The following is a 25,770-nucleotide window of genomic DNA, read 5'->3' as shown; positions in this document are numbered from 1 at the left end:
GCCCCTCTGCGCGGCCCCCCGCCCCCTGCGCCGCCGCTGCCAACCCGGAAGGAGCCCGGAGGGGCCCGGACGGCCAGGGCGCCCCCGCCAGGAGGCCCGCCAGGTGTCCACCTGAGCCCCACGCCCTGCGCCGCGCGGCCCTTTTGGGGGCGGGGTGCCAGCTCCGAGGTGTCCTCCCACGGGCTGTAGACTGGGAAACTGAGGCCCGGGCCACGGTCCCAGACGCAGCCGGGACCCGAACCCACCTCACCTGAGCGAATGATATCGGGGACTCATCCTTTTTCGACACCTTTGCGGGATCCAGCCCTCCAAGGAAAGCTTCCTGAGCAGTGCGCGCCAGGTGTATTGGGCACCTCACCGCGGCCACTTCACATCCTATCTCAGGTGACTCTTCAAGCCACTCTGCTCGAACTGGGCACAATATCCCCATTTTACAGAAGAGAAAACTGAGGCCCAGGCACTCGCAGTCTCCCTAGGAGGAGATCTGGGCTGACCCCATAAGTGCAGAGTCTGTTCTTATTCTCATTTTACAGGTGGAGAAACTAAGCCACAGAAAGGAGCTGTCATTTACCTAAAGCACCGTGGCAGGGGTTTGGCAGAGCCAGGATTTGTACCCAGATCGCCTGACTTCGGAGAGTATCAGCTCTTAACCACAGCACTTTGGTCTATGCCTTGATTTCACCATATGTAACAAGGTAAGAACTGGTGTTGGGTGGTTTCTTCATCTGGGGTACATGGATGGGCTTCTGGAGGAATGGCTCTACATCCCACAAAGGTATATGTAAGCGTAGTGTGTGTGTGCAGGGGTGCATGTGTGTGTCGTATGTATGTATGATGGATGTGTTTGCATGCTTGATGTGGATTTATGTGCATGTGTGTTATGTGTGTGTCTGTGATAGGAGTGTGTGTTTATAGGGAGAGACCAGAGCTCTCATCAGAGGGGACCCAGACCCCCAATCTCCCAGGGCAGTCTCTAACCCCGCCTTCTGCCTGGATCGATGGGCAGTAGTTAGGCCTGCGCTGGGGAAGCCCTTGCCCAGCTTGGCTACTTCCTGTTATGGCTTGTCCAGACCCACGGTCCCTTCTAGAAACACTCCCCAGAAAGGATCTGCCAGTCACTGGATTGCCCCTCCTGGACTCACCAGGGGCAGGCAGCATAGGCCACCATAGGCAGGCAGGCAGGCAGGACAGGGGATCCATCACCAGTGTGTCCACATAGAGAAAGCTGATGCCCTGTCCCAAGGGACAGGTAGTGAGAGCTGGGTTCAAACCCTGCCTCTGCTACTTCTGCTCCAGTTAGCTCAGGCAAGTCTTGCCCCTCTCGCAGCCTCAGTGTTTCTTTTGCAGGGAGGACAGTTGTACATTCGTTACAGGAGTGTGGGAAGGATTGAGATATCATGGTAATGGCCTGTCACCCACTCTCCCCTACTTCACATAGTCCCCCAAGGGCTCCCTCTCCCTCCAGCGACATCACCATGGTGCCAATGTTGCCCCCTTGGGGAGCTGTTGCCCTCCTTTTCATGTGAAATTTTGACACATCTCCTGTGCCATCTCTCTGACCTCCAAGAAATGCAGCTTTGTACCTCTCTGGTTAGCCCTTGTTTTTGACACAGCTAGATCAATGACTTAACACCCTGGATAATTCGTCACTCCTGAGGAGCCATGCCCCCAAGAGGATGCCAGGCCTGTCTGAAACCCCAATCAAGCGGCCCAGATAAAAACCCATCACCCCAGGGGTGCTTTGAGCTGTTTAGGAAGCTCAAACATGCAGCTGTTTAGGAAGGAGAAGCACTGGATAATGCCTTGGAGGGACTGAGAGGTGTCTAGGGTGTCAGATGGGTGCCACAGAATGAGGAGGCACTGCTAGGTCTGTTTGCAACATGTCTGAGATGCTCCTGCGATTAATGGCATCCACATTTCTTAACCAATGCCATCAAACTTGTGGCAGACTCAGGCCGCTGCAGAATTTCCCCAGCAAGAGACTCTCCTGGTAAAAGCTGTTATCAACATTTTCACATCAGAGAGGGGCCTGTCCTTGCTGAGGCTGGGATTCCCGGGTCCAGGGTATTTATTTATCACTGTAGACCCGGATAAATAAATATAGATTTATTTATCACTATTTATCACCTTGTGGCTGTGTGACCTGATGGATACCACCCCACAAGCCTTGTGACCCATAGGCCAGGGTGTCAATTCCAGAGCAACCTCTGGGAGCTGTGTGACCCAAGATAAGTCACTTCCCCTCTCTGAGCTTCATTTCTTTGCCTGAAAAAACAAGCCATGGGATCTTCTTTTTTTTTTTTTTTTTTTTTTTTTGAGACAGGGTCTCACACTGTCACCCAGGCTGGAGTGCAGTGGCGCGATTTCAGCTCACTGCAGCCTCAACCTCCTGGGCTCAAGCGATTTTCCTGCCTCAGCCTCCTGATTAGCTAGGACTACAGGTGTATGACAGCACATCTGGCTCATTTTTAATATTTTTTGTAGACACGGGGTCTTGCTCTGTTGCTCAGGCTGGTCTCGAACTCCTGGCCTCAAGCAACCCTCCCACATAGGACTTTTAAGGTCCCTCTGGCTCAAGAGTCTGAGCTTCTGGGAAAGTGTGAAAACTTCAGGTCTCCCCTTCAGTGGCCCCGGGGCACAGCTGAAGCCCCCGTTTAAGGGCTCACTTTCCTGTTGGATGACAGCCTGCTTTCTGGTCCTCTTTCCTAGTTGAGTGGAAAGGCAGGAAATGCCGTGGGGGCCTGGGGTTTTGATTATTTGAGGTTTCAATGTTTGCTGAAACTGAGAGGAGAGGGGCCAGCTAGCTTGAGGTCTCAGGGCCTGTCCCTGCGGGCGGGGCCTCCCCCCTGGGGGCCTGGTCCTTTCCACTGCCAAGACCAGACCACAACCGCCAGTAACGACAGCAGCTTCCGTTCCCCATGCTGACTGTGCGCCAGGCGCTGTGCTAAGCGTTTTGCTTGTATTGTCTGCTGCGATCCTCTCTGCCACCCAGGAGGAAGCCTTATTGTCCCCAGGTGTGGGGCTCACGGCTAGTGAGTGATGGGCAGCTGTCTATGAGTTTACCCACCAGACCACACTGCCACCCACTGGCTGAGCCCTGAAGCGGGTCTTCTTTGGGGTAAGAGATAACTTGGCTCACATTTGGAGTCCCATCTTGGGGCTGATGAGGCCAGAGAGAATGTGTGGACACATACCCAGACCTGGACACACACCCAGATGGACCACACAGGGACACACACAGACACCCTCCCAGGGCAGGCCATGGGATCCGGGAAACACAGCCCGTCTGGGGCAGATTCACTGACGCATCCATCCTGGCCTAGTCCAAACAGGAAATGTTTTATCCTCTTAACAAACAACCTGGGCGGCAGCCTCCTTCCCCTGTGAAGTCTCTCGGGGCCGTAGCTAAGGGACTCTTTCCTCCCGCTGTGTCCTACAGGACTGTCTCTCCAGCTTGGGTGTGCCCCGTCATATCAGCCCTGTGCACACATTAGCTCGTGTGAGCCCAGGCACTCTTCCCATATCGTGCCTGTTCCATAGGTGAGGAAGCAGCCCGAGGGGTGCCCAGAGCCCATGGCCGCAGCCCCCAGGGGCCCAGGCCTAATTGCCAAGGCAGTGCCTGGACACCATGAAAGGGAAGGGACCGTGTAAGGCCACAGCCTTAAAAGCTGCTGACCAGACAAAGGACAGGGCCCAAGAGCAATGGCTGCTCTCTGCACTTTTGATCAGGGGGTTTGGCCCTCCTGTCCCTGGCTCTCAGAGATGGAAGCACCCTGCAGGGCCAGGGTCGGGGCGCTGGGAGACCTAGGCAGCCTGCAGCTGCCCAGCCGAGTTATTTATGCTCCATGGAGCTGCCCTTCTCATTCACCCAGCTCATTCTTTCCCCAGAGAGCTGGGACTGGGGCTGGAAGGGAGTAGTGGGAGGAAGGAAGCTGTCAGAAAATCATAAATTAGGGCTTGGGAGGGCCTTCCTGTCCTCTGGAATCTCCCGTTTTGCATCTTTGAGGGGGGTACAGGGGGACGACAGCAGAATGACAGGGCTGGACATAAGCAAGCATGGCAGGACAGGGCACCTCTTGTTGGAGTGAGGAGACCTGGATGTTCTATGTGATCTAGAGAGTCCCTTCTCTCCGAGCTTCGGTTTCTGCATCTGGAAAATGGGGGTGATGTGAGGACTCGGGGACTTTCCTGCAACTGTGCTTTGTTGACTGCAGGAATGGACAAATGAGAGGCTTTCTCCTTAGCAATGTTTGTTCCCCCTTCCCCTCCTCTGGCAATTTCTCCTAAATCCTCCCCTTTCTGACCCCCCACCTCTGCCCTACTTGCCTTCTCTCAGGTCCCTTCCTCTGCTTCTCTTTCATCTCCTCTTGCAAAAATGGATGAACAGTATCTCCATATGCAGCATCCACCCAACTAGGGGGTAGAGGGAAGAGCTCTTGGCTCATTCCTACTAGAGTGTGAATGACTGATGTGTTTAATGTTTAATGTTGGGGGGAGGGGGAGTTAACAGGGCTTCCTGCCATTTAAACCCTAAATCGTTGGTAGTGGAACTTCTAGGCTGGTGAGGGAAATGTTTGGTGACCACAGCCTAGGAACGTGGCCTAAGACCTTCTGTATGGGAAGCTGTCCATCTCCCACCCCAGCGAGGTGAAGCCCACTCCCGGCTGGATGCATCTGAAGTGGCAGCTGTGAGTCCATGTGGTTGGACGGATCTGGCAGGAGGGAAGGGCAGACCAGAGAAGCCCCTCAGAGCAGAGGCCCTGGAGCAGCCCACCAGCCCTGCCAGTCCCGGGTGGCACCTGCTGGGTCATGAGCATGTGGGCCCGCCCCACCTGACAGCTCCAGGATGAATGGGGAGGTGGTGGTGGTGCTGAGAAGCAGGAGGAGAATGAGAGTGGTGGGGACAGAGGAGAAGTCAGAGACAGAGACAGAGAGATATAGTGAGTGACTCTCAGGAGAGTGTGCCAGGTAGCCAGAGGGAGAGGGAGACAAAGTGATCTAGAGAGATGTCTTCATCTTTCATAGAAGGAGACAGATGGAAAGACAGAGAGACAGAAAAAGAGACAGACAGACTTAGAAAGAGGGACTCTTTTGGAAGAGGGTCCTAGGTGGTTGGTCTCGGCTCCCATAGGAGCCTGGCAGAGGGGGCAGGACCGGGGCACCACCCCCCCCCCATCCTGAGCCTCATCCGTTCTCAGCACCTCACAGACTCTGGCCTCCCTCAGACCCCCATCCCATGCCAAGGGTGGGAAGCCTCTCCTTCCTCCATCACCCACCCATGCATCTGGTAATGGCTGCCTGTGGGCTCTGGGCTGCCTGGGGCTGGAATACATCATGCTTGGGAAGCCCCGTTAGACAGAGCCCTTGGGCCCAGGGGGAATGGATTCCTCACCTGAGGCTTGGTCCTAGGAGTCTTAGGTGGATGGACAGCTATATAGGGGGAGGGGGACCTGACTATAGATTGTCCCTGCCCCACCATCCGGTCAGCCTTGCAGGGCTAAGTCTGGGTCCTCTTTCCCTGTGTCCATTCCTTGGCTCCATCCCATCCAGCCTCCACCCCCTTATGGGATGTGGAATCAGTCTCCTCGATGGCCTCTTGTCTCCTCTGATACTTTCAGTCCTGCAGAATCTTCCCAAAGGCAAATGGAGCCAAGCAACCCTGCGAAGAAAACCTTCCAGTCTCCCTGTCCCCCTCAGGCTGAGAACTGAAGGTGGCCCAGCTTGCTTGTCCTCCCACTGTCCCCAGACCCTGGGATAGACCCCCACACCCAGGGTGGGCTAGGGGATGTCTCAGTTCCCTAGCCCATCCTGTGCTCTCCGTCTGTCTGCGGGTTTTCCTGCCCTGTCCCTCTGCCTGCCAATACCCACTCACTCTGCCTGAGCTCACCATCCAGTCTCAGCTCAGACATCACCCCCACTCCACCCCTAGAAGGATGTTTCACACCCCCAACACTGGGTCATGTGTCCACTGGGGTTCACCACTCACCGCGTTCTGGGCTGGGGACATCTGTTGATTTGTGTGGTTCCCCTGATGGATCATAAATAGGCACAGATGCTGAGCCCTTTTTATAACCTTTCTAAGAGTTCTAGGGCACATACAACTCCAGAAGCTGTACAAGATCCATCTGGGTGCATAACAATTTCTGTTTTTGTTGTTGTTGTTGTTTTTGAGACAAAGTCTTTCTCTGTCACCCAGGTTGGAGTGCTGGAGTACAGTGGCATAATCTTGGCTCACTGCAACCTCCACCTCCTGGGTTCAAGCGATTCTCCTGACTCAGCCTCCTGAGTAGCTGGGATTACAGACATGCATGACCACGCCTGGCTAATTTTTGTATTTTTAGTAGAGACAGGGTTTCGCCATGTTGGCCAGGCCAGTCTTGAACTCCTGACCTCAGGTGATTCACCCACCTCGGCTTCCCAAAGTGCTGGGATTACATTGTGAGCCACTGTGCCAGGCCACAATTTCTGTATAGAACAAAAACACAGCTGACTCTTGAACAACATGGGTTTACACTGATGGATCCCTTTATATGCGGATTTTCCTCAGCCCCGTCACTCCTGAGATAGCAAGACCACCCACTCCTCTTCCTCTTCCTCCTCCTCAGCCTACTCAACATGAAGACAAGGATGAGGACCTTTATGATGATCCACTTCCACTTAATAAATAGCAAATATATTTTTTCTTCTTTATGATTTTCTTAATAACATTTTCTTTTTAAAAAATTTTTTTCATATTTTTAAGAGTTGGGGTCTTGCTATGTTGCCCAGGCTGGTCTTGAACTCCTGGACTCAAATGATCCTTCCACCTCAGCCTCCCAAAGTGCTAGGATTACAGGCAGGAACCACCACACCTACCCACATTTTCTTTCCTCTAGCCTACTTTATTGTGAGAATACAGTATATAATAACATATAAAATATGTGTTAATTTTTTTTTTTTTTTGAGATAGAGTTTCACTCTTGTTGCCCCAGCTGGAGTGTAATGGCGTGATCTTGGCTCACTGCAACTTCTGCCTCCCAGGTTCAAGCAATTCTCCTGCCTCAGCCTCCCAAGTAGCTGGGATTACAGGCATGTGCCACCATACCCAGCTAATTTTGTATTTTTAGTAGAGACAGGGTTTCTCCATGTTGGTCAGGCTGATCTTGAACTCCCGACCTCAGGTGATCCACCTGCCTCGGCCTCCCAAAGTGCTGGGATTACAGGTGTGAGCCACAGCACCCAGCCTTAATGGACTGTTTATGTGATCGGTAAGCTCCCGGTCAGCAGTACGCTGTTAGTGGTAAAGTTTTTCGGGAGTCAAAAGTTATGTGCACATTTTTGAGTGTGCATGAGGGGGATCAGTGCCTTAATCCCCATATTGTTCAAATGCCAACTGTAATATGATTAATTGTGGAAATTTTTGCAATGTCTAAATCAGATAAAAAGGCTAATTTTCTCCACATATAAAGAGCTTTTACAAATCAATAACATTTGATCAATGACTTAATAAATGAATAAAAGTTGTGAACAGACGACTAACTCAGAATGAAAAGGCTTCACTCAAAAGAAAAGCAATGTGCTTACGTGTGGTGGCTCACACCTATGATCCCAGCACTTTGGCAGGCCATGGCAGGATGATTACTTGAGACCAGGAGTTCAAGACCAGCCTGGGCAAGATAGCAAGACCCCTATCTCTACAAAAAATTTAAAAATTAGCTGGTTGTGATGGTGCACACCGGAGCAAGATCGTGTCTTAAAAAAAAGAAGAAGAAGAAAGAGTAAGAGAAAAAAAAAGAATTCAAATGAAAATCACAATGCAAAGCTGATGGTAAGGACTTAACATTTTTGATAAAATGGGTTGGCAAGGGTATGGGGAAAATGTCGCCTTCGTATGTGCCCTCTTTGGAGCACAGTTGGTAAATATATAAAACTGAAAGATGTATACCCTTTTGACCCAGCAATTTTACATCGAGGAAGTTTCTTACAGGTATATTTGCAAAGAACACAAGGAAATTAACTACAGCAATATCTGCAGTAGCAAAAGACTGGAAGCAACCTAAACGCCCATTGCAGGAGATGAGTGAATTAAGGTACATCAGCCTGGGCAACATAGCGAGATCCCATCTCTACAAAAAATACAAAAATTAGCTGGGCATGGTGGCACGTGCCTGTAGTCCCAGCTACTCGGGGGGCTGAGGTGGGAGGATTGCTTGAGCCCAGGCGGTCGGGGCTGCAGTGAGCTATGATTGCATCACTGCACTCCAGCCTGAGTGACAGAGTGAGACCCTGTCTAATAAAAAAAAAAAATTAAATACATCCATCAGTGGAATACTACATTGCTGTTAAAAAGAAAGAGGGGCTAAACAAAATGTAGTATATGTGTACAATAGAATATTCACCATAAATAAAGGAACAAAGCACTGATACAAAGCTACAACATGGAGGAAACTTGGAAACATTATGTGAAGTGAAAGAAGCCAGACATGAAAGGCCATATATTGTATTTATAAGAGAAACCCACACTAGGCAAATCCATAGACACAGAAGACAGATTAGCGGTTGCCAGGGACTGAGGGCAAGGGATGCGGGGGTGTCCACTCATGGGTGTGGGATTTCTTTTTAGGGTGATGAGAGTGTCCTGCAATCAGGTAGTGGTGACAGTTGCACAGCTCTGACTATACTAAAAACCACTGAATTGTACACATTAAAGGGTAAATGTTTTGACATGTGAATTATATGTACATAAAGATGAGGCAGAGCTAAGTGTTTTGATATGGAACTAGTTTCCAAGATCACCTGTTGGATGAAGAAAGTTAGTATAGCTGTAAGTAAAGGATGCTGCCATTTAGGGGGAAATTGCAGGAATATATACTCATCAATATTAATATTTGAATTATGCATTCACTTTCTCTGGAAGGATTCACAAGAAACTGACTGCCTTCAGAAAGGTGAACTGAGGGACCGAGGGTGTTAGGTTTGTTTTTTTTTTTTCTTCTTGAGTTGAAGTCTTGCTCTGTCGCCCAGGCTGGACTGCAGTGGCACAATCTCGGCTCACTGCAACCTCTGTCTCCCAAGTTCAAGCAATTCTCCTGCCTCAGCCTCCTGAGTAGCTGGGACTACAGGGGCACGCCACTGTGCCGGGCTAATTTTTGTATTTTTAGTAGAGACAGGGTTTCACCATGTTGGCCAGGCTGGTCTCCAAATCGTGACCTCAAGTGATCTGCCCACCTGGGCCTCAGGTATTAGTTTTCATTATGAATCCCTTTGCGCTGTTTGAAAAAAATTTAGCGCCAAAACGTATGCATGGCTTAGGCACCCTTTGCCCTAAAAATGAAGTGTGTGTCTATGTGTCTGTGTGTGTGTACCTGCATGTGTGTCTGTCTGTATATGTGTTTGTGTGTCTGTGTATATGTCTGTGTGTGTGTCTGTGTGTCTGTGTGTGTGTCTGTGGTGTGTGTGTGTGGTTTGTTGTAAAACAGCAGCCCTTGCCATTCCAGGCTCCAGGAGCTGTTGTCTGCAGCCGGGGAGTGCTCCTGAGTGCTGTGTGGAGGTTTCCATGTAGGTTTCCACCTCCAGGAAGAAAGATGGGGCAGAGGAACCACAAGTGACAGGGCTGATTCAGGAGCTCCTCTGAATCGGGCCCCAGCCCCAGCCCCGGGAAGCTGTGAGGGTGGCTCCTAAGGGAGATGACCCCTCCGTGCTCTCCCAGGAGGGACCCAGTGTCCTTGTCCTCAGCAGGCATGGCCCAGGGCTCCCAGTTGCTCGGGACACACCTGAGTGGAGGCTATTCAGGGCGGTGAGTAGGGGAGATAGGGGCCTGACCAGAGGGAAGGGCCTGTCTCAGGAGGTGGGCTGGTGGGCAGCCAGGTTTGCTCCCACCCCCGGCCTGCCCTACGTCTGCAAGTTGGGGCCTCACAAAGCCAAAGTTGGCTGTGTCCTGTGTCCTCCCTTGACCCCTCGGAGGGAGGAAAAGGAAGAGAGGGGGAGGGAAAGACAGAAAGACAGACAGTAGTACAGGGAGACACACACACACACACACAGAAGGAGACAGTGTTAGAAACAGAGATAAAGGGGCGACCACTGACCTGCTTTCCACTTGTCAGCCTCGAGCCTTTATCTATGTGACTGCACGCATTATCACAGCTGCCCCCAGAGGAGGGATCTGGCACAGGAAAGGGAGGCCAGGGAGGGTGGCAAACTGTTGCACAGCTAGCAGCAGCCATATTCAAACTCTGGCTGCAGAACCCTAGGGCAGTCGCCAGCATAGTGCAGGTCCAGAATTGGCCCTGGGACCCTACACCGTCCCCTTTCCCTCCCGACAGGCAGCCCTTGGCCCATCTGGGCTGACTATGCCCAGCCCTGGTGGGACATTCCCAGGGGCACAGCTGACCTGGGACTCCTCTGGCAAGAGAAGGGTGGCCTGGTGTCAAAGAGGGGCCCAACATGGGGCTAACGTTGTGGGGCCTGTAGGCCCAGGTTGGCCAGGAAAATGTTTCAATCCTGCCTGTTCCTGAGTGAGACACTGAGTAACCTTGGCCAAATTGCTTCCCCTTTCTGAGCCTCAGTGTGTTCACCTGGAAAATGGGGATAGGGTACTTGTCTCAGGGCAAGTTGTTACGAGGAGCATCTGAATGAGGCACGTGGATTTCTTTGCCCAGTGCCTGGCACAGACTGATCAAGAAATAGTACATAGGTTATATCCAAAGCATGTTGCATATAGACTGCAGAGTGAGGAATCTGAGCAGGCTGGGGATGCAAGGCTTGGGACAGCAAGAAGCAGCAAGAAGGGTCAGCCTTTGGCAAAGAGGACATTGGGAAAATAATCTGAGGTTTTCTTTTCTTTTTTTCTTTTTTTTTTTTTTTTTTTGAGACGGAGTCTCACTCTGTCACCCAGGCTGGAGTGCAGTGGTGCAATCTCGGCTCACTGCAACCTCTGCCTCTTGGGTTCAAGTGATTCTCCTGCCTCAGCCTCCTGAGTATCTGGGATTACAGGCACCCACCATTATGCCTAGCTAATCTTTGTATTTTTGTAGAGGCGGGGTTTTGCCAAATTTGCTAGGCTGGTCACGAACTCCTGACCTCAAGTGATCCATCCACCTCGGCCTCCCAAAGTTCTGGGATAACAGGCGTGAGCCACCATGCCCAACCAGAATCTGAGGTTTTCTAAAGGCCCTTTGCTACCAACTGTCACCTGAAATGCTTCTATAAACCAGTCTTAAAATCCCTAAAGCAAAGAAAACTCATGTTAAAATTCAAAACTCTTCTCTAGGAGGGATGTATTTACAGAAGACTAGACTGAATTATTCATTCATTTACTGCCCTTTTGTCTTCCTTTGGTCCTCTAAGTACGATGCCTGCAATTAGAAAGCTCCACCACTGGGAGGCATCTTAGTTTTGTGCCTGCACAGAGATGAGATTTCCGCCCCCACCCCCCCGCCCCACCCAACACACACCCTTCTGGATGCCAGCTCTGATCCACTCCTACAAGTTGCCTTTTAGAAGAACAAAAAGGGATAGAGAGGCTAGAGAGACAGTCTTTAGATTAGTGGAGAAGAGTGCTGTAATCAGTTCACCATGTCTGTACTGGGTGAAGGAGTGGAAAGTAGATTCTGTGCCAGGCATTCTGCCACCTCTAGACTGTGCTTCTGAGTAGATAAGTATGTTTTTCTATTTCATAGTACTTTTTAGAATAAGTGGAACTCTTTTTAAAGCACTTGAGCCTACATAATAGAACTATCAATCACTGTGTAAGGAGGGATGCTTGTACGAATCATTTTTGCAATAGAGAAAATATAATTTGAGATTGGATACTTACACAGAGAGATATTTTAAAAGGCAAACACTGGCCAGGGGGGTGGTGGCTCACACCTGTAATCCCAGCACTTTGGGAGGCTGAGACAGGAGGATCACTTGAGCTCAGGAGTTCGAGACCAGCCTGGGCAATGTAGCAAGACCCCAGCCCTAAAAAACATTTAAAATTGAGCCAGGCATGGTGGCCTGTAGTCCCAGCTACTGAGGCAGGAGGATCACTTGAGTCCAGTAGTTCGAGGTGACAGTGAGCCATGATCATACCACTGCACTCCAGCCTGGATGACAGAGCAAGACCTTGTCTTTATAATATAAAATAAAAAAAATATATTTAGGTGCAGCCTTTCTTACTAATCATGAATGATCAAGAATTCCTGATTTTTTTTTTTAACAATGATTTTAAAGAGAGAAACCTTTTATGCCTTTTCTTACCTGCTTTTTCCTATGTGCTCTAAGTCACTCTCATTCTTTTTTTTTGAGACGGAGTCTCGCTTTGTCGCCCAGGCTGGAGTGCAGTGGTGCGATCCCGGCTCACTGCAAGCTCTGCCTCCCGGGTTCACACCATTCTCCTGCCTCAGCCTCCCAAGTAGCTGGGACTACAGGCACCCACCACCATGCCCAGCTAATTTTTTTTTTTTTTTGTATTTTTAGCATAGACCGGGTTTCACCGTGTTGGCCAGGGTTGTCTTGATCTCCTGACCTCGTGATCCGCCTGCCTTGGCCTCCCAAAGTGCTGGGATTACAAGCGTGAGCCACCGCACCTGGCCACTCTCATTCTTGCAGATGAGATGGTCATAGCTTCCCTTAGGTCTGCGGCTGTCTGCCTGCTCAGCCTCTGACTTGGTGAGCCAGTTATTGGAAGAAACTATAAAGGAGTGAGAAAGCTTTTTTGGCTGTACTCTTCTTAAGAATTGCTGAGTTTTATAAAATCATTCTTTTTCATCCATAATCCTAAGAGGCTTCTTAGAATCTTTTTTAGTAGTAAAACATTATAATAGCAATATAATATCATTAAAGCACTTTTTTAAAAAAGAAAATAAATCACCCATAATCCATCCATCTTAATAAAACGATTCCCCAGAGGTTTTTTTTTTTTTTCCTTTGGAAGGTTTTTTTTGGCCTTCTTTTTTGCCAAAGAAAGAGAGGTTCCAGCCCTTTGAATATCTTTCCCCATCCCCAGGGAGCTGAAAATCCTCCTTTCTCTTACTCTTAGCTGCTTGGTCCTTTGAAGTCAAAGCTGGTTTTATGTCTAATCTGCACTGAATGGGTCATTACTGATGGGCACATGTGGGATCAGAGGGGCCTGACACAGGCTGCCTTCTGCACAGGGCAGGAGTTGTCATAGTTTCCTTCCACACGATTGCTGTGTCACATGCCGTGAACGTAAGCATTAGCAAACGCACATCTGCAGGGTGGGACACACCAGATATCTTTGGGGACATTATGGGTGTGTCAATATCTTTCAATATCTTTTTTTTTTTTTTCGAGACGGAGTCTCGCTCTGTCACCCAGGCTGGCGTGCAGTGGCGTGATCTTGGCTCACTGCAACCTCCGCCTCCTGGGTTCAAGCAATTCTCCCACTTCAGCCTCCCGAGTAGCTGGGATTACAGGTGCGTACCACCATGCCTGGCTAATTTTTGTATTTTTTTTAGTAGAGATGGGGTTTCGCCATGTTGGCCAGGCTGGTCTCGAACTCCTGACCTCAGGTGATCTGCCCACCTCAGCCTCCCAAAGTGCTGGGATTACAGGCTTAAGCCACCATGCCCGGCCTCAATATCTTCTTTTTAAACATTTTTAATATTTTTATTTTTTTGAGACAGGGTCTTTCTTTTTTACCCAGGCTGGAGTGCAGTGGCACAATCTTGGCTCACTGCAGCCTTGACTTCCGAAGCTCAAGCGATCCTCCTGCCTCATCCTCAACTAGGACAACAGGTGTGCACCACCACACCTGGCTAACAAAAAAAAATTTTTTTTTTGTAGAGACGAGGTCTGCCTATGCTGCCCAGACTGGTCTTGAACTCCTGGGCTCAAGCGATCCTCCCACCTTAGCTACCAAAAAATGCTGGGATTACAGGCATGAGCCACCATGCCTGGCCTTGTACGGTATTTGAATTATGTGTCAATAAAGCCACACATACACATTCAAACAGAACAGATTCTAAAGGTGAGAAACGTTTTCTGGTTTCCAATTTGTTACTTTGGTGATCTCTAACGAATCACTTTTGTAATTAAGTACACACGTGCTGGCTTTGGCGGCACATATACTAAAAATTGGAACAACACAGAGCAGATTAGCATGGCCCTTTAACAAACTGAAAAATACTTAAACATAAAAAGAAATTATACGTAAAAAAAGAACATATGTTATTTTTAATTTAAAAAACACATTCACTGGCTGGGTGTGGTGGCTCACACCTGTAATCCCAGCATTTTGCGAGGCCGAGGCAGGCGGATCACCTGAGGTCAGGAGTTTGAGACCAGCCTGGCCAACATGGTGAAATCCTGTCTCTACTAAAATACAACAATTAGCCAGGCATGGTGGCCCATGCCTGTAATCCCAGCTACTTCGGAGGCTGAGGCAGGAGAATCACTCGAACTCAGGAGGCAGAGGTTACAGTAAGCCAAGATCACACCACTGCACTCCAGACTGGGCGACAGAGTGAGGCCCTGTCAAAGAAAAAAAAGTTTTTAATAAAAGAATTTAATGAAACCACATTCACCACTCTTAGGTATCTAACCAAGAGAAATGGAAATAGGGTCACACAAAAACTTGCACCTGAGTGTTCACAGCAGCATTATCTGTAAGAACTAAAAAGCAGCAACAACGCAAATGTGCATCGACAGATGAATTGAACAGACAACATGTGGTCCATCCACGCAATGGAATATTGTTTGGAAGGAATGAAGCGCTGACACATGCTGCAACATGCTTGACAGCATTATGCTCCGTGAAAGAAGCCAGCCGCAAAAGGCCACATGGTGTATGATTCCATTTACGTGAAATACCCAGAATAGGAAAATCTACAGAGACAGAAAGTGGTTGCCAGGAGCTGGTGGTGGGGTGGGGGCTGCAGGAGAATGGGGAATCACTGCAAATTGGTATATGGTTTTTTTTTTTTTTAGACGGCATTTTGCTCTTGTTGCCCAGACTGGAGTGCAATGGCATGATCTTGGCTCACTGTAACCTCCACCTCCTGGGTTCTAGCGATTCTCCTGCCTCAGCCTCCCGAGTAGCTGGGATTACATGTGCCCGCCACCACACCCAGCTAATTTTTTTTTGAAATGGAGTCTCACTCTGTTGCCCAGGCTGGAGTGCAGTGGTGCAATCATGGCTCACTGCAGCCTGGAACTCCAGGTTCAAGTGATCCTCCTGCCTCAGCTTCCTGAGTAGCTGGGACTACAGGCACCTGCCACCACATCCAGCTAGTTTCTCAATTTTTTGTAGAGATGGGGCATCTCTGTGGCCCAGGCTGGTCTTGAACTCCCGGCCTCATGTGATCTTTCTGCCTCGGTCTCCCAAAATGCTGGGATATCAGGTGTGAGCCACTGTACCTGGGCACTAAAAATTCTCAATTACAGCTACACAGACCCTTTTCCAAATAAGGGCACCTTCACAGGTTCCTGGACATGGACCTATGTTTTGGTGGGGGCCACCATTCAACCCACTGCACCTCCCTACCCCAACCGCCATTGTTCAAGCTGGGCCACCCTGCCCTGGTCTCCAGGCGTCCTCGGTCTCCAGCCCTTGCAGCCAGAGGAGGCCAGACCCCCGTACCCTGCTACTTGGAGTCTCACAGTGGCTCCCAGGGCATCTGGAAGCAGCTCACGCTTGACCTGCAAAGCTCCACTGCCCGGCCCTGCTGGCATTTCAGGCACCCTGTTCCCACCACACTGACCTTTTCCCCGGTTCCTAAAGGGCTCCAAGCTTTCTCTTGCCTCCAGAGTTCCTCCATGTTGATCTCCCTGTTCCTTCCACCTGGCACTCCTCCTCCAGGCTTCACCTGGGTGCCTTTTGCTTACCTGCAAGTCTCAGTTTAGGTGCCCTGCCCCAACCCCAAACCTCTCTTCACAAACTGAGATGTTAGGGGCCCCTTGGGGGCTATGGCAGCAGGTTATAGCGGTGGGGTTCACCTGGATGCACTCTCTGGACTGGGAGCTCAGCCTGGGCAGGGCTACATAGCTCGTGTCTATCTTGCTCCCTGTAGAATGGCAGTGTTCTTTTTTTTTTTTTTTTTTTGAGACGGAGTCTTACTCTGTTGCCCAGGCTGGAGTGCAGTGGCACGATCTCGACTCAGTGCAACCTCTGCCTCCTGGGTTCAAGCAATTCTCCTGCCTCAGCCTCCTGAGTAGCTGGGACTACAGGCACACGCGAACATGCCCGACTAGAATGGCAGCGTTTCTGAGGGCGGGAGGAGGGCATAAGGGTCAGATGAGCCTGAACCTTACTCTTCACTTTCCACCTCTTCCCATCTTCCTTCCTCGTAGTCTTGGGGAACACTTTTTTCTCACCTTTAAAAATAATTTTCTTTTTTTTTTTTAGAGTCAAAGTCTTGCTCTGTCACCCAGGCTGGAGTGCAGCAGCATAACCATAGCTCACCACAGTCCTGTCTGCTGGGCTCAAGCAATCCTCCTGCCTCAGCCTCCTGGGTAGCTAGGACCACAGGCATGTGCCACCATGCCTGACTAATTTTTTTAAATCTCGTTTTTGTAGAGATGAAGTCTTGATATGTTGCCCAGGCTGGTCTCGAACTCCTGGCCTCAAGGGATCCTCCCACCTTGGACTCTCAGAGTGTTGGGATTACAGGCATGAGCCACGTCACCTGGCCCTTTCTCACCTCTAAAATCTGAAGTTCTGTTTGAATGTGAAAAAAAGACAAGAAAAAAGAAAGGAGGGAGGGAGAAAAGGAGGGAGGGAGGCCTCCCCCTCACACACCTTTTCTGCCTGAATTCCCAGATGCTGTCTTTTACTCCCAACTGCAATCATTTGCACTTAATTCCTCCAACTTCAAGTTGTTTGGGGTCAAAGGAAGGAACACAGGATGGGAATGGGGAATGTGTTCAGGAATAGGAGGAGTTACAGAAACCTCAGGGCCTCTGCTCAGACAGGTGGTGGGATGAATCCCACAGATGGGAATAATCAGCCTTGAGTCTCAGAGCGAGTGACTCCTCCCAGGTGAGCCTCAATGGCTCACCTGTATAATGGGATGATAGCAGCCACCCTGCAGCTGAGGACTGGGGAGTTATGTTGAGTGCCCGGCACACAGCAAGCAAGCACTCAGTATGTGGTAGCAACAGGTAACAATTCATAAAACTGTAGAGACTATGTGAAATGCCATTTCAGTTTGCAAACATCTCCAATCCCCAGAATGTTCCCCACTGGCCTCCTGGGCAGCTGAGAAGAGTAACAGCATTGTGGGATGGTGTTATGGTGTGAATTATGTCCCCCCCACCACCCCAAAAGATGTTGAAGTCCTAACCCCTAGGATCCGTGAATGGAACCTTCTTTGGAAATGCGGAGTTTGCAGATGATATGTTGAGATGAGATCACGAGGGTGGGCCCTAATCCAATGTGGCTGTGTCTTTATATAAAGGGGAAATGGGACACAGAGACAGACGCTCACAGAGGCAGATGATGTTAAGACACAGAGAGAAGATGGCCACCAACAAGCCAAAGAGCGCCGGAGGCTACCCGAAGCCAGGAGAGGGGCCTGGAACAGATTCTCCCTCTCAGCCTCAGAAGGAACCAGGCCCTGCCCACACTTTGATTTCAGATTTCCAGCACCAAAATAGTGAGACAATAAGTGTCTGTTGTTTAAGCCAGGCAGGTTGTGGGGCTTTGTTGCAGAGGTGGGAATAAGACAAATCCACTGTCAGAGCAAAATGGGCCTTCTAGGGCCGGCAGGATCCCCCAAAGGCTCCGAGGAGATGGACTCGAGGCCAGTGCCAAGCCCCGCCAGCCCCCAGTCACTGCCCAGGCCCACGGCCAGGCCTGGCTGCTCCTTGGCCCCCCACTGCCCCAGCAGGAGGGCACCAGATGCTTCCAGGACAGAAATCTGGGATGCATTTGGAAATCCTGGCAGAGCGGTTTCAAGTTAGGCCCTGTCCTAACTGGGTGAACCGCCATCTGGATCCTGTTTGCTGGCCCCTGCCAGGAGAATCTGAGTGGGATTTTGGGGGAGCCGTCAGGGAAGAGGGCCACTCCCTCTGTGGCTGGGTGCAGTCAGCGGTCCTGGGTGGAATCCTGGCCCTGCCACTCACTGGGTGACCTCAGGCTGCTCATGTCACCTCTCTCTCTTGGCTTTCTCACCTGAAAACTGAGGACAATCCCAGAATGCACCTTGAAATGTCGCCACCAGGATTTACTAGGATCATGAGAATAGCAGGCTGCTTAATGAAGGGGAACTTCAGATTTCTTTTCTTTCTTTCTTTCTTTTTTTTTTTTTACAAATTCTGGTAACATAAATAATGTAAAATTGACTTTTTTTTTTTTTTTTTTTTTTTTTTGAGACAGGGTCTCACTGTGTCACCCAGGGTGGAGTGCAGTGTGGTGATCATAGCTCAGTGCAGCCTCAACCTCCCCGGCTCAGGTGATTCTCCTACCTCAGCCTCCAGGGTAGCTGGGGCTACAGGCATGTGCTACCATGCTTAGCTAATTTTTCTATTTTTTTGTTGAGATGGAGTTTCCATGTTGTCCAGGCTGGAAAACTGACCATTTTGCTTATTTTAACCATTTTAAAGCATTTTAAAGCATACAGTTCAGTACATTCACATTGTTGTGCAACTATCACCCCCGTCCAGAACTTCTTCATCTTCCGCAAATGAAACTGTATTGGTTCAACACTGACTCCTCATTCCCCCATCCCTCATTCTACTTGTCTCTACAATGTTGACGACTCTAAGTACCCCATTTAAGTGGAATTTTACCATTCTATTCGTTACAAAATATAACAAAATTTACCTTTTTTTTTTTTGGGAGACGGGGTCTCACTCTGTCACCCCTGCTGGAGTGCAGGGGTGTGATCATATCTCACTGCCACCTCGACCTCCTGGGTTCAAGCAATCCTCCCACCTCAGCCTCCCACGTAGCTGGGACTATGGGCATGCACCACCATAAACAGCGTATCTTTTTGTAGAGACAGGGTTTCGCTTTGTTGGCCAGGATGGTCTCGAACTTCTGGGCTCAAGCCATTCCCCCACCCCACTCCTCAGCCTCCTAAAGTGCTGGGATTACAGGCATAATTGCACCACCACACCCGGCAGAATTGGCCATTGTTAAGGGTACAGTTCAGTGGAATTAACTAAACTTTGTAGTGTTGTGTAACCATCACCAACATCCATCTCCTGAACCCTTTTCATCTTGTAAAACTGAAACTCTGTATTCATTAAACGATAATCCCCATTACCCCTTTTTCCCAGCCATCACCATTCTACTTTCTGTCTCTATGATTTTGACTACTCTAGGTACGCCATATAAGTGAAATCATACAGTATTTATTGTTTTGTGACTGGCTTCATTTACTCAGCATAATGTCCTCAAGCTTCATTCTCATTGTAGCTTGTGTCAGAATTGCCTTCCTTTTCAGGGCTGAATAATATTCCATTGAATTGACAGACCTCATTTTGCTTATCCATTCTTCCATTGATGGATATGTGAGTTTCTCCACATTTTAGAAATTATGAATAATACTGCTATGAACATGGGATCTCTTTGAGACCCTCCTTTTAATTCTTTTGGGTATATACCTGGAAGTGGAATTGCTGGGTCACATGGATAATTGTTTAATTTTTTGAGGCATCACCATCTGTTTTCCACAGCAGCTGTGCCACTTTGCATTCCCACCAGCAGCATGCAAGCGTTCGAATTTCTCCACACGCTCGCCAACAGTGAGTAGTGGACTGTTCTCCGGGGCTGCCTGGCTCCTTTCTCTGGGGAGCTCGAAAGGGGCACTTTACTTAGGGATGCCAGAACTCCTGGAATCCTGACTCTTTTTGAGTTTCTAAGGTTTCTAGAAGATCCCAGGGCCCTAGGGGAAGCCCACTGTGGGAGTGATGGCCTGGCTCTTGGCCTGGGGTGCACACTGGGCTGGGGAGCGCTGGTTCCAGGCACGCAGGGGTGAGGAAGTAGCTGTGTGCATAAACACTGTGTGTATATAAACCTGTGTAAACCAAAGTGGGAAGTTGCTGCTATGCCGGGAGACCCAGGCTCATTTGGAGATGTTCAGTAAGCATCTGACATAGGGCCTGGAAGTCTCTCCCTCAAAGGGCTGCATCTGGGCTCCGGTTCTGTCATCAGGACAGCCAGGCTGGCCAGGTGCGATAGCTCACGCCTGTAGTCCCAACACTTTGGGAGGCCGAGGCAGGCGGATCACTTGAGGTCAGGAGTTCAAGACCAGCCCGGCCAACATGGCAAAACTAAAAATACAAAAATTAGCCAGGCGTGGTGGCACATACCTGTAGTCCCAGCTACTCGGGAGGCTGAGGCAGAAGAATTGCTTGAACCTGGGAGACGAAGGTTGCAGTGAGCCGAGATGGCACCACTGCACTCTAGCCTGGGCAACAAAGTGAGACTCCAGCTAGGCTGGACTCTGCCTGAGAGAAGCTGAGGTTCCCAGACATATGGCAGGAGGAGGACTGATGCTAGGGAGGGGACAGAGCCTGCTCATGATAGACAGCAGGGGCTGGCCTCCCTGGGCCCTGAACCCCGTGGGTGTTCCCAGAGGATGGAGCTCTTGGCCCCTGAGTCAGCCTCACACACGACTGGGTCTGCTCCCTCGGGCCTCCCTACTCCCTCGGGCTCAGCAGAGCCTCAAGCCCAGCACAGATGAAATAGCTCTTGGCTGGATGGTGGCCCAAAGGGCCTTGTGATCATCCTTCCGCACAGTGGTCTTCACCATCCAGGGAGAAGGGAAAGCAACAGAAGCTGAGAGCCGAGCATGGGGCCTGGAGGTCGGACAGACTTGTGCCACCCATTGGCTTGAGCAGGGACCCCATCTCTCTCGACCCCAGTCTCTTCACCTGTACGCTGGAGCTAATAATGACGGTGGCTGCCTGATCGAGCAGGTGATGATTCAATGGCGCAATGTACAACATACAGCCGGCACCAGGCACATTGTAAGTAAATGGCCCTGTTTCCATCAGAAAGGAGAACAGCTGCCTGGACTGAATATGCAACAGGACACCCGGAATGTGTTTTTTGGATGCATCAGCTCACTTTCTAGCCACTGGCCTCTTCTAGAAGTTGCACACAGATAAAAGGTCCCAGTTAATGAGGATTCTGGTTAAAGTTTTAAAATTCACAGCAAGCCCACTCCGCATAATAATGTATCAGAAACACAACAATCCTTTAATCTAGAAGGAATTAATTGCTGGGCCCAGAAATTCAGGGCACGCTGACAGAATCCTTAATTTCTCGAGCTGATGGTTTCAAAAAGCGACTGATTTTAGACTGGCTTCTCTCTAGGCGTACGTAAGGCTCCCACAGCCCCAACAAAAGGCGAGATTGTCTTGGTGTCTAACTCAGTAAGAATCACATATGTGGGGTCTGAATTAATGTCAGCTCTGAATTTTTCCTGCTGAGTGGAACGTGGTGGACCTTAACCCCCAGGAGATTCAATGGCAGCTCTGTGGCCTGGGCACCCCAGGCATCGTCCAGGGAACGTCCTCACTCGTCCCACATGTGTTTACAGAGCACCTACTCTGAGCCGAAGCTCAGGTTCTGTGTTGGAAATGCAGGAGCCAGCACGACCAGCCTCAAAGACAGACTCACACAAACCCACGGTCAGATAACTGCTTGACTGCACGTTGTAAAAAGGAATGAGGCAGGGTGTCTGAAAGGACATAACAGGCTGGGCACAGTGACTCACACTTGTAATCCCAGCACTTTGGGAGGCTAAGGCGGGAAGATCACTTGAGGCCAGAAATTCAAGTCCAGCCTGGGCAACATAGTGAGATCCTGTCTCTGCAAAAATTAAAATATTACCTGGGTATGGTGGTGCATGCCTGTGGTCCCAGCTCCTCAGAAGGCTGAGGCAGGAGGATTGCTTGAGCCAGGGAGGTTGAGGCTGCAGTGAGCCGTGATTGCATCCTTGCACTCCAGCCTGGGTGACAGAACAAGACCCTGTCTTAACAAAAAAAAAAAAAGGAGAGGACAATAGGGCCCTAATTTAGATGACAGGGCCTGGCAGATAGGGCCACAGATCTTATAAAATGTTTTTATTTATTTATTTTTTGAGATGGAGTCTCGCTCTGTCTCCCAGGCTGGAGTGCAGGGGCCTGATCTCGGCTCACTGCAAGCTCCGCCTCCCAGGTTCATGCCATTCTCCTGCCTCAGCCTCCGGAGTAGCTGGGACTACAGGCGCCCGCCAACACGCCTGGCTAATTTTTTGTATTTTTAGTAGAGACGGGGTTTCACCGTGTTAGCCAGGATGGTCTCAATCTCTTGACCTCATGATCGGCCTGCCTTGGCCTCCCAAAGTGCTGGGATTACAGATGTGAGCCACTGCGCCTGGCCTTTTTATTATTATTATTATTATTATTATTATTATTTTGAGTTCTCACTCAAAGTTCTCACTCTGTTCAGGCTGCAGTGCAGTGGCATGATCACAGCTCACTGCAGCTTGGAACTCCTGGGTTTAAGTGATCCCCCTGCCTCAGCCTCCTGTGTAACTGGGATTACAGGAGTGTACCACCATGCCCAGCTAATTTTTTTTTTTTTTAATAGAGACAAGAGCTTGCCATGTTGCCCCAGGCTGGTCTCAAACTCCTAGCCTCAAGCAAACTTCCTGTCTCGGCCTTTCAAAACCCTGAGATTACAAGCATAAGAAAAGAAAATCTTGTAAGATGAAAGCTGAAGGATGAGAGCAATTAATTGATGAAGTATGATGATCCAGGTGTCCCTGGGTGAAGAAACAACCTCTACAAAGGCCCTGAGGTAGGAATACGCCATTATAGGACCTAGGAGCTGTTCTCAGGGAGCTGACGGTGATTGAGGCTCATGGAACAAGAAAAGAAAAATCATCATCACCATTGTCACTATCACTACCATAGTCAGATGAAGGTGAAGTCTTACAAATACTTCATATGGGGCCAGGTGTGGTGGTGTGTGCCTGTAATCCCAGCACTTTGGGAAACCAAGGTGGGAGGATTGCTTGAGACCAGGAGTTTGAGACTGGCCTGGGCAACACAGCGAGATTCTATCTCTGCAATTTTTTTTTTAATTAGTGTGACGTGTTAGTATGCGCTTATAGTCACAACTACTCAGGAGGGTGAGGTGGGAGGATTGCCTAAGCCCAGGAGTTTGAGGCTGCAGTGAGCTATAATCGCACCACTGCACCCAGCCTGGGCAACACAGTGAGACCCTGTCTCAAAAACAAAAGAAACAAAAAGCCTCATGTAGGATCATATACACCAGGCCCTGTACATATTCCCAGGAGAATCTGAGCACCATTTAGGGCCCCAAAGGGATCATCTTGGGTGCAGACTGGGAGGCAGGAGACAGCCAGGTAAGGACACAGGCTCTGGGTCAGATGACCTGGCTTTGCATCCTGACTCCCCTCTTAAGGCAGGAGAGAAGGCTCCCCTCCCCTCCCCGTCTCACTCTGCCACCCAGGCTGAAGTGCAATGGTGCAATCATGGCTCACTGCAGTCTCGACCTCCCAGGCTCAAGTGATCCTTTGGACCACAGGCATGTGCCACCGTGCCTGGCTAGTTTGTTGTTGTTGTTGTTGTTGTTGTTTGTATTTTTAGTAGAGATGGGGTTTCCCCATGTTGCCCAGGCTGGTCTCGAACTCCTGGGCTCAGCAGTCCACCCAACCCTGCCTCCCAAAGTGCTGGGATTACAGGTGTGAGCCACCGTGCCTGGCCTGTAGTTACAATAAACTACAGAGTGTAAAATTTCACCAGTTTGACATGTCTTCACCTGGGAAATCATCTCCACAATCAAGACAGTGAATCTATCCACCACCCCCAAAAGTTTTCTCATTCCCCTTGGTCACCCACCTCTCTCCTGATTCCCAGGCAAACACTGATCTGCTTTCTGTCACTATAGATTATTTTGCATTTTCTAGGATTTTTCTTCTTTTTAAGAAACAGGGTCTCACTCTGTTACCCAGGCTGGAGTGTAGTGGCACGATCATAGCTCACTGCAGCCTTGAACTCTCGGGCTCAAGCAATCCTCCCACCCCAGCCTCCCAAAGTAGCTGGGAAGACAGATGCACACTGCCACACTTGGCTAATTTTTATTTTTTATTTTTTGTAGAGATGGGGGTCTCCCTATGCTTCCCAGGCTGGTCTCGAACTCCTGGACTCAAGCAATCCTCCTGTCTCGACCTCCCAAAGTGCTGGGATTACAGGCGTGAGCTGCCTCACCTGGCCTATAGAATTTTATACAAATGAAATCATACTGTATGTACTCTTTTTTGGTCTGGCTTCTTTTATGCAACATAATAATTTAAACTTCACCCATGTCATTGTGCATATTACTAGTTCATTTCTTTTTCCTGCTAGGTATGTTTCACAACTTGTTTGTCCACTCACCTGTTGATGGACATTAAGTTGGTTACCAGTTTGGGGCTATTATAAATAATGCTGCTATGAACATTTGCATACACATTTTTGTATTGCCATATGTGTTCATTTATCTTGGTTAGATACCTAGGAGTGGACCTGCTGGGTCTCAAGGTAATTGTATGTGAAGTATGAGAGAAACTGCCAAGCTGTTTTTCTTTTCCTTCTTTTTTTTTTTGAGATGGAGTCTCGCCCTGTCGCCCAGGCTAAAGTGCAATGTTACAATCTCGGCTCACTGCAACCTCTGCCTCCTGGGTTCAAACAATTCTCCTGTCTCAGCCTCCTGAGTAACTGGAATTATAGGCATGCAACACCACACCTGGCTAATTTTTGTATTTTTAGTAGAGATGGGGTTTCGCCATGTTGGTCAGGCTGGTCTCGAACTCCTGACCTCATGTGATCCACCTGCCTCAGCTTCCCAAAGTGCTGGGATTACAGGCATGCACCACTGCGCCCAGCCCAAGCTGTTTTTCAAAGTGATTGTAAAACAGTACCTAAGAGCTCCAGTTGCTCCACATCGTCACCAACCCTTGGTATTGCCAGTTATTCAAATTTAAGCCATTCTAATAGATGCGTAGTAGTCTCGCTGTGATTTTAATTGGCATTTCTCTAATGACTGATGCTATGGAGCATCTTTTCACCTGCTTATTTGTCATCCATACGTGTTTTTTTGATCAAGTGTCTGTTTCAATTATTTGTTCCCCATGGGCACTCTTAAAAATTCTTTGTTTTCGTATTATTGAGCGTTGAGAGTTCTTTATATATTCTGGATATGAGTCTTTTTTAAATCAGATATGTGATTTACAAATATCTTCTTTCAATCTGTGACTTGTCTTTTTATTCTCTTAACAGTGTCTTTCTTTTTCTTTTTGAGACAGGGTCTCGCTCATCACCAGGCTGGAGTACAGTGACATGATCACGGCTCACTGCAGCCTCAACCTCCCGGGTTCAGGCTATCCTCCCACCTCAGCCTCCCAGGACCACAGGCGTGTACCACCATGCCCAGCTAATTTTTTGTAGCGATGGGGTTATGCCATGTTGCCCAGGCTGGTCTCGAGCTGCTGGGCACAAGCAATCTACCCATCTCAGTCTCCCAAAGTGCTGGGATTATAGTCGTGAGCCACTGTGCCCAGCCAACAGCGTCTTTCAAAGAGCAGAGAGAGGTTAATTTTGATGATGTCCAGTTTGCACCTTTGTTGAAAATTGACCATATATCTGTAAGTCTGTTTCTAGACTCTTTGTTCTGCTTTATTAAACGACTTGTCTATTTGTACACCAATGCCACACTGTCTTCATTGCTGTGCCTTTGTAATAAGTTTTAAAGTTAGGTCATTTAAGTCCTTTAATTTTGTTCCTCTTTTTCAAAGTTGTTTTGACTATTCTAAGCTTTTGCATTTCCAATACATTTTGTAATCAGCT

At 49.3% G+C, this 25,770-nt stretch overlaps 1 long non-coding RNA gene and 1 other non-coding gene across 10 annotated transcripts; both read left to right on the top strand.

Moving 5' to 3' along the window:
• Window positions 1-20: 20 nt before the first annotated feature.
• On the top strand, window positions 21-25,626 carry LOC104003735 (uncharacterized). 9 transcript variants are annotated; one of them, XR_010155933.1, is made up of 6 exons: window positions 23-384; window positions 534-695; window positions 19,606-19,671; window positions 22,508-22,843; window positions 24,044-24,189; window positions 25,230-25,626. It is a non-coding gene; the product is annotated as an uncharacterized LOC104003735 (long non-coding RNA). The 9 variants fall into 9 exon arrangements; XR_010155929.1 differs by having other exon boundaries at window positions 19,603-19,671; window positions 22,508-22,717; XR_010155928.1 differs by having other exon boundaries at window positions 19,603-19,671.
• Window positions 14,028-14,135, top strand: LOC112206803 (U6 spliceosomal RNA). Its single transcript, XR_002941272.1, has one exon. It is a non-coding gene; the product is annotated as a U6 spliceosomal RNA (small nuclear RNA).
• Window positions 25,627-25,770: the final 144 nt, after the last annotated feature.

The sequence above is a fragment of the Pan troglodytes genome, chromosome 23 (assembly GCF_028858775.2).
Source record: "Pan troglodytes isolate AG18354 chromosome 23, NHGRI_mPanTro3-v2.0_pri, whole genome shotgun sequence".
Classification (NCBI taxonomy): Eukaryota; Metazoa; Chordata; class Mammalia; order Primates; family Hominidae; genus Pan; species Pan troglodytes.
The sequence above is the reverse complement of the archived record's forward strand: the minus strand, read 5'-3'. Positions and strand labels throughout refer to the sequence as shown.